General features: G+C 39.6%; 1 long non-coding RNA gene across 1 annotated transcript in view; it reads right to left on the reverse strand.

Moving 5' to 3' along the window:
- Positions 1-12,445, reverse strand: part of LOC121078998 — a 49,951-nt gene that overhangs the window by 32,669 nt on the left and 4,837 nt on the right. Inside the window, exon 4 of the long non-coding RNA XR_005824820.1 lies at positions 9,405-9,518. This is a non-coding gene — a long non-coding RNA (uncharacterized LOC121078998). The remainder of the gene's footprint in view (positions 1-9,404; positions 9,519-12,445) is intronic.

The raw sequence follows: 12,445 nt of genomic DNA on the forward strand, positions 1-12,445 counted from the left end.
TCAGCATAAGACATAGATGCTCTTCTAAATTCACAGAAAATCCCCTTTTCCTCCTGAGCCTCTACCTCTAAGCCACTTTTTTCTGTGAATCCCCCTCAAAGACTGAATAATAAAAATAATAATCAAAAATTGCAGACAAATCACAGTTAAAACTTTGAGAAGTGAGCTGTCAGCATGTTGAGAGAATGGAAGGCAGCCGGCTCTGCTCCGCGCTATTAAGCGTTTCTAGCACACCAGACACTTCAGGATCTTGGCACAGTGAGAAATAAATGCAGAGGAGCATCTTTTCTGTCTCTTGCAGAGGAGGGGGATGTAGAGGGACATATTCTAAAGCCTCAAAAGCCGGGGATGACAGTGACATAGAGGATGCAGCTGTAGTCTATTTTCCAAGGCTGATGGGTTTCCATGGAGTTCCCACCACACATCATCTGCTGTTTTGTTGGTCATGGGTGGCACCCACCCCTGCCTGGCCTTCTGGATGCAGGAAACCCTTCCAAGTGTGTATGTTTTAAAGATGTAGATAGAGCAACACAGCCCTTTCCCTGACACCTGTGCACTGACTTTGTATCTCTCAAAAACGTGGAAACTGCCAGGTTGGATCCCCCCCGAGCCCATTTACTCCACTCTTTCTCCAACAGTGGCGGCACCAGATGCTTTGGAAGAAGGTGACAAAAATGCCTTGAGTACTGCAGGCTGGGCAGAGTCCCTGAAATCTGGGAAGGCATCATCTGCCTTACTATCTGAATGTTCCTGTCCTTCCGGTTGGTTTCCTGCCCTAATAGAAACGGTTGTGTTTTCCAAGACTGTAAGACAGCTTTTCTAGGAGTTATTTCACAAACTGGGGGGAAAAAAAATAAAAACCGGTCTCCTGAGTTTTCCACTGAATGGCAGCTTCAGATCTGTTGCATGAGGCTTCTTCTCACTCAGATATCATACTCAGTTTTTGTCTCTCACAATTTTCTTACTAAAAAATACGTTTAGCAGCTATCCCAGCAAGTGCGAAGGCTTACTGCCTGCCTAGAAACATCTGCCTATCCTGATAAACCACTGCAGCTGAATAGCAAATGGTCTTAAAGCATTTTTCTAATTCCTTTCCTCTAAGTGATCATCCTTGCAAAAATTAACTGGGTGGATGCTCACAGTATTTAAGATCATGGTCTGCTCAAAGGTTTTTCTTTTTTTTTTTCTAAGGAGAAAGAGAAGTTTTGCTAAGATTCTCAGTCTCTGGTCACAGGACTTTATACCAGATCTTTCCGTGTTCTTATCTAGATAAATTATAACTAAATTTCCTCGAAGGTTGTGCTTCTTTGTACTGGCTTTGTACACTCTTCTCATTTCTGAATTCTGTGATATAATGCAACCATTTTATATCACACTTCATCAGAATAGTATCTGGGCATTTCCCCCATAGAACTGACTCCAAATGCAAACTTCAGCCAATTCTTTGCATTTTTTGCACACTGGGGTAAGGCTTAATAGAGTGTTGTTTTATTTTTTTGTTTGTTTTCAATTTTATTTTTAGATATTAGTATTTCTTCATTTAACATTGCTTGATTAAAAGGGATTCATTGAGTAGAAATGTTGTTTCCTAAAGCTGATTCTAGCTGCTGGGACTGAAGGCAGGATAAATCTCATCACCAACAGACAGAACAAAGATATTTCCAGGGTGGGAAGAGGATGCTGGTAATCCAGAGCAGCATCCCAGAACCCTAGCTTGTAAGGGAGTTGAGTGTGGTTAGAGAGACCCAGGACAAAAAGGAATAAGGAGAGTATTAGGAGAGCTGACAGAGACAGTATTAAATACACTCAGGAAGCCCTGTCTCCTATGTGTCACAGGCAGATGCAGTGAGCCATCACTCTGCTGTTGGAAAAGCAGAACTATGGATGAATGTACGTTTCACATAATAGACAATTTTCTAGTTCCTGCCAGGGCATTTGAGCAGAGGTTTTCAGTCTGTTTAATTCAGTTTTACAAACATATCCTACCTCTGTGGTCTAATGAAACAAAATATTACAGCTTTATTGATTGCTGACGGCCTTGAAATTCAGCATGGAAACTTCACTGGAGAATCAACTCACCAGATTTCACTACAGTCCTTCGGATTTAAATAATGGACACCTGGTGAGCTGCTATATTAGATTTACAGAACTTCTTGCACTTAGCAACATTCTGAATAAGTTTCTCTGAAAATTAATTGGCAGTGTGATTAATTTTTTGTTCCTGTACTCTATACAATGATTCAAGCACCCATGTGGATATGTAATGAAACATAGGATTAGACTAACTATAGAAGCAGAACAGGAACAGTGACTGGCAATATTTGCTTGGATTTTTTCCTCTGAAATTATAGTTCTTGCCAAGTTTTACTACCCAAAAAATTATACATCTATGCCTCTTATACCCTAATAAGCATTTGCTTTGAAAAACATCCAGACTTGAAGATTGAATTAATAAGTATAACCCCAGAAGATACAATGCAGGCTACTGCCATGTTTACAGGCTTTGATTTTCATCTGAAAAACAGAAAATTTCTGCATCTAAGGTTTGCTGTCTGCAGGCCCCTGGCTTTCTCAGTTAAGTACCACTCAGATTACAGGTAACCTTCAGTTTATTTTCAGACCTTCTGGTTTCAGGGGACCTGTGTGCTTAATAAAATACCTTGCCCTCTTAGACATTGCTCTTTCTTCTACCTAAAGGGCTCAAAAGAAGAAGGAAATGACCAAGTAAACTCCCCTCTCCAAATTAGTGTGGGTTCCTCCTGCTCAGGACACATCACTGACCCATCCCAGGAACTATTAGGACCAAAATTAGCATGATTTTCTGAAGGGAAGTGCCCAAATTAGCAGGTATCTTACTGTGCCTGCTTTCAGAGAGAGACGCAAAAATGCCTGCTGCCATCTGGCTGGTAAATAAAACCACCTAATCTGCAGACCCCTTCCTTGTAAACAGCACGATCAACAGTCCGCAGACATCTGTGGAAAGTCTTCAACAATTTCACTACGGTTTTGATCCCAAGGATGTGACGTGGCTCCTTCTTCTGGAGTTTAGCATGCTGTGCTGATACCGCCGTCAGCTGCCCAATGTATCAGCAGCATTTCTGTAGGAGCCCTTACTGCAGCGTAAAAGCAGATCCAAATCAGCAGTCTCAGACAACACAATAAAAACAAGCGATGTTAACTGCCCATTAAGCCTGATGAGCAGTACTAATCTTCCTGATTAAAGGAATAATAAAGTAGATTTGGATTTGATGATTTTTACAGGTTGCCTGCCAAAACCAGTCGTGTCATGTGAACTCAGCAACTGTTGTTGTTGTCAGAGCCCAGGTGCCTGGCCTGAGCAAAGCCTCCTCCCCGTGTTTATTTCCAGGCACCTGAACTGGGAACACTTCTCCCATTCACCATCCTGCTGCCATCTGGGATCCCCCTGCCACATAAGCACTGCAGGCATCACAGAGCTGCTGTCACCGATTGCACCCAGTACCATCCATTCAGACGTAGTAAAGCAAATGCAGAACCACTGTTGCCATGCCAGGGCTTTAAATTTGCCTACTGAGCCAGTTCCAGTGAAAAGCTGCTGTCATTAAAGCCTGCTATTTTCACAACACATCTCCAAACAGCACGTTGTCATTTCCCTCTGTATACTCAACTTGTTACTCAGTGCTGTGTGTCTGTCTGATTCACATGAACGCTTCTGTATGGTTCGTTAGCCATCGGAACAGAAAATGCAAAACCAATGCGTATGAGGCCTTTATAACCGAAACAGAAACACTATGTTCTTGGCAAAGGAATCGAGGAGATGCAAGAATGAAAATGGGGGTTGTGGGAATACCTGAATCCTGCCTCAATTGAATACTTAGCATAGTATTAAACAAGGCAGTTATGTGTTTTCTTTGGTTTGCTCATTTATAAAAGACTGAGATGTTCTTTTCCATGAAGTATTTGAATCTCCTCTGTTATTATTCTGTTGTTATGAATTTTTAATTATTGCAATTTATTTTCAAATCCTGTAAGGAGACTTCATCATCTACAACTTGCAGTAAAAACTGGAGGTGTTTTAGAACAGACTTCCTACCAGTAACAATCCAGAAGGATCCAAAATATGATCCATTGTGATGGCACAATTTGTACGAAATAACGCAACTCAGTACCCAGATCCTCCTCCTTCCAGCAGAGGTGTTCCTAAAACAAATCTCCAAGCAGGTTGTTCACCTCCCGTGGATGTTCATTTGGAAAATCCTTGTAGCTCTCAGATAAAGCAGTTACAAGAAGTTCTGATGCCCTTTTTGATACGGTTACCACAGAGCAACAGTGAGAGCACAGCACCCGCTGTCCATCACCCAGCTCTGTTCAGTATGCAGGAAAAGGAGGGTGCAAGTGTCACCTCCGAACTTGCGAGAGCCCCCGCTGCATCCGTCAGCCAAGCGAGGTGTGAGGAGCCTGCCTGGAGGCAGACAGCACTCGGTACTGGAAAGCCTGCTGCTACAGAAACAATTGCACCTCTAGGGGCTGTTTTCAAATGACTGCTAATGCAATAAAGGACACTAAAAATAAGTGTTTTGTATGTAAAACAGCAGTCACAGGCAGTTCCACTTAAATGCTGTGAAGCCAAATATTTTCCAGTTATGATTACAGCCCGTAATGCCATTTCCTGAAGTACCTTACTGTGCTGCTGACACAAACTAAAGGTGAACAGGGTAGTCCCAGCAAAGCCTGAAGTCCAGTGATTTGCTGGAAATCATTTATGCTGCGTGGTTCCCTGAATAGCCTGCTCTCCTTCCCAAGAAACTAGACAGGAGCCCACCTCCAGGGCGACTTTGCCACTTCTCTTCATCTTGCTGTGCCCTTCCTCATGCAGCTCAGAGAAACACAGTATTATTTTCTTAGTCATTCGGACAAAATTTCTGACAAACTTAGTCACAGACCTACAATTAAGAATGTGTGGGATTAATTATATACGAAAAGTTGTACATCGGGAGTAGGAGGCTTGGGGTATTATGGCAAGAAGAAAATCACAGAAAATCAGATAAATTGTTTTCATTACAGCAGGGAAGGATACCAGGTAATCATTATTTTTACTGCTCTTCATCAATGCCAAGAAGGTTGACACTAGCACCTCTCTTGCAGCTTCTATTTCCTCATGTAACCCTGCATGTATTACAGAGCTGTTGGACAAATTCACCCCTGGCATCTTAAACTAACCCAGAACCATTATTGCTGCTACTTCTGAAACTCAAACAATATTGCTTTTTTCCTGTCAAAGGTGCTCCTTGGCTTTGTGAGAAGCTTAAGAAAAATATGTACAGACTAAAATCTCAATCCAAGCTCCTTTTTGAAAGGGTTTCTCTATTTTTTTAACATACTTTTTGAGGCTTAGAAAGTTTTATTCCAAACTTTTTCAGCAATATAAGTGTTATCTCTGTGCTGGTATTTCTTCCTGGAGGTAGACTTAAGCATGAGGATTAACATCTGATCTTTCCTGATACTGAAGAAAGTTGGGTCCAAATTCAACCTGCATGACTAAAATCTATCCAAGCAAGAATATAAATCGAGTACAACTCCAGCAAACTAGGCATTTGGATTTAAACCCCCGATTACCCTTTGCACTTCAGTCTCATCCCTTAAAATCAGTGAACAATCATATTTGTGTATGTAAACCACACTGGATGGAGACTGAAGACATGTAGAGAACTAAAACATTCAGGCTACAAAATACTACTCCGCTCAATCATACACAGTGATAACAGAGGGAACAGGTAAAGACAAATTCAAAGACATGCAATCACTGTTACTAGTGCTAATTCCCCAGCCATGAGAGAAATGGAAAGGGAAGGAAAGGAAAGAAATGCTCCAAGAACTTTAAAATGCACTGAATTTAAGGGGGTGCAATGCAAGTATCCAACCACATATTATAATCACCAGGGTTGCACCTAAATTCTTGACCATTCTTAAAAGAAAACCACTTTTACATTATGAAGTCAGAGCTATGTATAATTACTTGATAAATTACAATGAATTTTGAAAGAAGGCAGAAATTGTCAGACCATAAAAAGACAAGTAATCAGTTTGCATTAAGCTTTGGTTGCCCTTATTCCCTAAGGACCTGAATTTGTAAGTCGTGTGAGCTCTGAAATCCATGTAACCGCAGGGTCAAGCCATGTGGATTAGAGAGTTCTCATTCTGAGGCTGGATGCAAATGCACAAAAATGTAATTGATGATTCCGAGGAATATTTTGGTTTCTAGTTGTTGACACTAACAGAGCTCGCAAAGCAGCAAAAAGACATCTGCTTCCATCAAACACCACCAGTTTACTCTCTGAAGCTTGATCCCAGTTACCTTAGTTATAACCTTTCATTAACTGTCTGAGAAAAACAAGTATAATATAGTATCTCTCGGCAGAAGACTCAATTCAAGACTAAATTGAGGAAAAAAATCAGACTCGCAATGCAATAATGGTCATAATGAAAAGCTTCTTCCCTCAGCTGCCCTCTAGTTATAATAGGTCACGAAGTTTTAAAATTACATTAGCTTAAATGAACAGTGGTTTTTGTTGTTGTTGGTTTTTTTTTTCAATGTAAACAGCAATTCTTATTCTAAACTGAAAAGAAAAAAAAGCATTCTGTAAAACAATTACCTCTGTGGCATGACCTGCACTGCCATATAGACGCAGCACCTTTTTCTGTTTGCACCAATGTGAATCACAGTAACTCCAGTGACTGCACTTAGCAGATTTAGTCCAGTGTCATAATGCACAATATCATCATCATGTTTAATTGTCTGTTAAAAGTACTCCATGTTTGTATTGTATATTCATTGTTCCAATAAATTTGTGATTTTTTAAATTTTTTTTCTGGAACCATGTTTGTCGACAAAGCTTCTATTACTAGCCTGAAGATTATTTGTGCTAGAATCAAGAGTTTTCAACATCTGTTGTCAGAATGAGTTTTATAAATTGGCCTGGAAGAGAAGTACAAAGCCACCTGATCAGCAATCCTGTCTAATAAAACTGATCAGAAGAGCACAGCTTTGCATGTGTCTGCCTTTGGTCACAGTGAGAGCAAATGGAAACCATTCTGAATTTGAACAATTTAGAAACAACTCCATCAAGACACAGGGGTAAGTTATTATACCAAACTGAATGGAGAAAATAAAAGATAAAATGAAAAACGAAAGATTATTTTTCTTAACAATTCAGCTAAGTTGACCCAAGAAGAATTACTTTTTAAAAAATCAAAGTGGTGAAGACAGCTTATTTTGTTTTTGGGTTCCTCTTCCACAACAGACTACAGATGTAGGGGCATATTAATCAGCGCTCCCTAAAATTCCTGCCTATGTGGAAGATAAAGGACATTTCTGCATATGGGTGCACAAGCAGCTAAATACTTTTTACGTGAAGATATCAGGGAGAATATTCAGATGGAATTAATTAGACTCTCTGTCAACAGAGAGAAGTTAAATGAATGTAGCAGTAAGACTCCTTATAACAATTTTAGAACCTGCTATACACAAAATGAGGAGAAACCGCCACTTTTCTTGCTGAGCCCATGTATGAAAGTCACTGCAGATCACCACAGCTGGACACTGTCAGAAACGCAGTGACAGATTAAATGTTGTCCTATAGAAGCCTACGGCTCCTGAAATGAGAATAACATCAAAATCACCTCTGAGGATGAAAGCCAGGCAGCTGTAACAGGACAGCAGTCATGTTAGTCCCAGGGCTAACTCATTTGTGTTCTATCATTGATGAAAATCATTCTCATACTAAAAAACAATTATGAGAGCAGTTTAAAGGGGATCATCTAACAAAGGCAGTAAATGACCCAGCATTTCAAATTTGCCACAAACATTATTTTTTCCACCCCTCATTTTAGATCTTTCTCCTTTTTGGCTATTCAACATTTGGCCTTCAGGCTAAGAAGGAAAACGAACAACTGCAGAGCCAGATACAGGAAAAAAAATGACAGCGTAAGAAATGCCGGCAAAAAAAGGACATTTCTGAGAAATTCAGCTGATAAGCAGATTTGGTGGAAGGCTTTGGCACTCAGCAGAGCTGGATGATTTTGCACTCTGACCAAGGTCAGGTGGTTCTTCTAAGGTCACACAACTCTTCCTTTAAAAGCATCAAAAACCCACTGGCAGATGCAAGTCCACTTCTAAACTTATCACAATTGTAAATATTTTCTAGTGGAGACTTAGTCATTCAATTGAAAAACTGTAGTGATTATGTTTAACATCACCAAAAGTAGGAAACACTTCAGGTAATGCCTTCCAGGGAGGGGAACTAAAACACTGGGAAGAAAGCCATCCTTTTCTTCTTGTAAATATTTATCATCAGCGCATGAGAAATTCAGAATTCTGTTGTGCAATGGTAATAGGACCCATTATAGTTCACCTGAGCCCCAAATTCCCTACTGTTAAAGCCAAATGGATTATTATTTTTTTATTTTCTTGAAGTACATTGTACTCTATTATGGAGCAAGATGTGCAGAGATTCCAAAAGAAGTTTCATCTGCTTCTAATGGTGAATAAAAAACTAAAAACTTTTGAAAGTCAGAAATTGATTGAATAATTCCCATCTCAGGAGTGCTAGTAAATCTGGGGCCTAATTTAGCATCTCTGAAGTTGCTGCAAATAAAAAATACATATTTTTTTTAGGTTTTGATATATCTTAGCAGCAAAGAGTGCTGGAAAAGGAGTGGTGTTCTGAAATACTTGGGATTAGTTCTGAATGTTTAGTAAGTTTGGCAAATATAAATGAAAGACATCAAATTTTCCTTCACGGGTATACAGTCTCTAAAACACAAAGTGTGCAGGTACCTGATTCGAGGCACGTGACTTAACAAAACATCCCTCAAACAGAATGACATTAGTAGTTAACAAATGCACTGATTTTGTGTGAAAGAAGGGTCGGCTTTGTCATTATCCTACCCAGACAGACAGAGGGACTTTGGCCAATATGAAAACTAGCCAGTGAAGGAAGATTAGGAAAAAGGAGATTTTTGTCCTCTCTAATTCTTTGCCCATACAGTAGCATCTCTTGTATGCTAAATGACCTCCAGGGCCTCAGATTTACAGCTAAATACAAAGTGGTTGGGGGAATCACAAAGCTCGATGTTGCCTAGGTAATTCTTAAATTACTTCTCTTCTCCAACTTTAAGAGGACAATATGTAGCAAACACTACGTCTTTATTCTCCATTCCTAATGGCTTCCTAAGGGCTGATCTAAAGTCTTCTGAAGCCAGGAGAAAGACTCTCACAGACATCAGTACATTCTGTATCAGCAAATCCTTTGGACAGTGGAGGTCCTTTTCTAATGGGAATGTACGAAAAGTGCGAGTAATTCACATCATCACTAGAGACAGTTTTAAGAATGGGATAAGAGCAAGAGATATTTGATTACTCTTACCTGAACTGGAGGATGAGTCAGTAGCACCAGGATGTGTAGGTGGGATCCAAAGCCAGCCTAAGCATCGTATGCACCTGAGTATCAGTCTCCCATGCCTCACATTATTGTTCCGATCTATAAAGAAACAGTTAGTGAGCTTTAAAAAGTATGCCCCCCACACACACATTGTAAAATCAAAGAGGTATTTTCTTTATAAATTTCTCACACAGCTAAACAATGAAGTTACCTACTATGAAAGAAAGTGGGGCCTTCCTACCATTTAGAAAATTGCTTAAATGTGATACTTTACCTCTGATATTGTGTCAAGGAGCATAAAACCAGCGTGAATGGCTGAGGCAATTGAGAAATCCTAAATAGGAGAAGAAGCTCTGTCTCCTTCCAAAAATCTTACTGTCGCAGCTTGCTGGGAAAAGCTGTCAAATGTGCTAACTGGCTTTGTCGCTAACATGATTATGCAAAGTAGATGATAGTAATAGTGCTACCCTGCCATCACTTACAATGGCATCTGCTCTCTTTCAATTTTATGTAATTTTCATTGAATTTAGGTCCGTCAGGTTGCTCTGCCATAAAATTCGTGTGAAAATGAGATCCTTATTCTAAGCAACTGATGCAGTTGAAGGCACATGAAGTGTTAAGACTGCTATCCATTATGCAAAGGAAGGAAGATTATTCCAAAAATGCAGAAAGATAAAATGGATTTAAATGTGCAAGTTTTCAGTTACTTCCATTCCTGACAAAAACTGACGCTATTCTAAAGGAGAGGTCTGTAAATCACAGCTGGTCTCAGAATATTCTAACGTATGTGTTCAGATGGGAATTATGATATATATGTTACATCAGGCTTACAGGCCTGACCCAGCAAAAAAGTGAATTTGGTATGAATCTGAGTTGGAGTTTGGAGTTAATGCTCATTGCTGCTAGTTTTAAATACCAAGGTACCCCCTACCTCAAAATAAATAATTGGTAAAACAGGACCACTATCCATTTGAAGAGGGCAAAGCAGTTGAGCACATTGGTCAAGTCAGCATTTATCAATCCACCACAAATCCTTCCAAGATCAAGGACAGAGTTTAATTATGTAGTGTTTCTTGTAGTAGGTAACAGTGCAGAAGCTGGTAATCAAAGTCTGGGGAGTGAAGTAGAAAACTACTGATCCAGTGAACAGGCTTGTGCAATTAAGTCACTCATGAAGGTAACATGCATAATTTGTCAAACTTCTTAAGCAATAGCTTATTGGCATCATTGACTCTTACATCAACTTATATCATCTATGTACAGTTTATAAAATCACTGAGTTCTTGTATACAAGCAGCAATGCATTGCAATAAAGTTCTGATTTCGCCTGCTGAATCAAAAAAACAAAAATTTGGTAAGTGTATCACCCCATAACAAAAAGAATTGCATGAATTATTACCATGCTAATATTGGTAGTGGTATCTTTTCCTTTTACAGTGTTGCCAGCAAATTAGGTTATTCTATAATGAAACACATTCTTACAATGGATGCAAAAGTATTAAAAGAAAGAACTTCTCCAAAAGGCCTTATGTGAATCAATGCAGACTAGAAGTTCTGAACTCTGTTCAAGTATAGATCACAAACAAATTGTGTTTGAATGCCACCTCTGTGTTATTACAGATATTAGAAATATTCTGGAAGCACTGTGAGCTAATCAGCAGTTTCTGCTTAGGGGGAGGTGCAGAAGAAAGAATCTATAGGTTAAAATTGCAAGCAAGACGCTCATTCTGTAAACACAGGCCAAAGTGGTAGAAGGGGTATGAAACAGAAAGGAGAAAAAAAAAAAAAAGTAATGTTCTTTTAGTGAAGGCACTGCAGAATATGTCCCTCTAGTAACTTTTATGCATGCTGGCAGAAAGGGCTAGAAACAGGATAGAAGTATAGAAGTAAGCCTGCATTTTACTCTCTAGTAAGAATGCTAGGTACGGCTATCACCAGCAGGAAAAACAAGGTAGACTGCCTTAAAACAGAGAAATCCCCCATGTCGTGTGTGGCTGGCCACCCAAGGTCTTCCAGCCTTAGAAGATGCTGTGGCATCACAGGCACGTAGAGCCTGTGATAGCTCCAGGTTTGTTCTACAAATGACAACCGGAGAACAAATTGGATGACAGACTATCTTGGCTTTGAAAGATGGGATCTAAAACTGAACTCCTTGTATTTAAGTAATATTTTCATACAGCGATTATCAATCACGGCAATGTTGTCTGCAGCTTTTCTTTAAACCTGTTTATTTATTTGAGTTTTTTTTTTCCCTTCCTGAGATGCCCCAGGCATGCACATGGTAGAAACTGACATTACATTGGCTGTGAAGATGGAAACACTTCCATGCTTCAAATCTAATCCAAGTACTTTAAACTATTGCTATGGTTTCTCTGGCATTTCTGTGCTGTTTTAGAAGGAAAGACTGGCTTTGAAATATGTGCTGTAAACTACAACAACAAAAAAGTAGGAGTTGCAGGCCTGCAATATAGTAACCAACTGTCTTGTGCCTCCCCTTATAGACATCTCCTTAGCTGCAAAATAAGCAGGTACCAGAATACAGTCTATAACAAATTCCACCTTTGTTGGTATCAATGGACTTTTTTTCCCCCTTGACTAACACTTAAGTGTATCCTTTGCAGCTGGTCTGTTTTAGGATTCATAAAAGACAGGTGGATAATTGAAAACGGTGAAGGCCTAAACTCAGACTTTAGGCAATTCCAAGTGAAGCTTCTGATCCAGAACAGTAGCGTCTGTCTGCTTGAAAGCATGTTCTGACCTGTGTTAAGAGCATCTCCTACCAACAGAAGGAATCCAATTCTTTCTGCATATGATGGACTTCACTCCATGCCCAGTGACGAATTTGGTTCAACAGGTAAGCTCCATCACTGGAAATGTTGATTCAGCAAGCATTCCCTTCTGTGAGCAGCTGTATTCTTTGCGCATGAGGATAAACCAAGATTTATACAGCTCTGGTTTGGTTGTGCAAATCTAACACAGGCTTGAAATTTTGGAATTGAAACAGAAATGTTTGTAAAACAAAATAG

The sequence above is a fragment of the Cygnus olor genome, chromosome 16 (assembly GCF_009769625.2).
Source record: "Cygnus olor isolate bCygOlo1 chromosome 16, bCygOlo1.pri.v2, whole genome shotgun sequence".
Lineage (NCBI taxonomy): Eukaryota > Metazoa > Chordata > Aves > Anseriformes > Anatidae > Cygnus > Cygnus olor.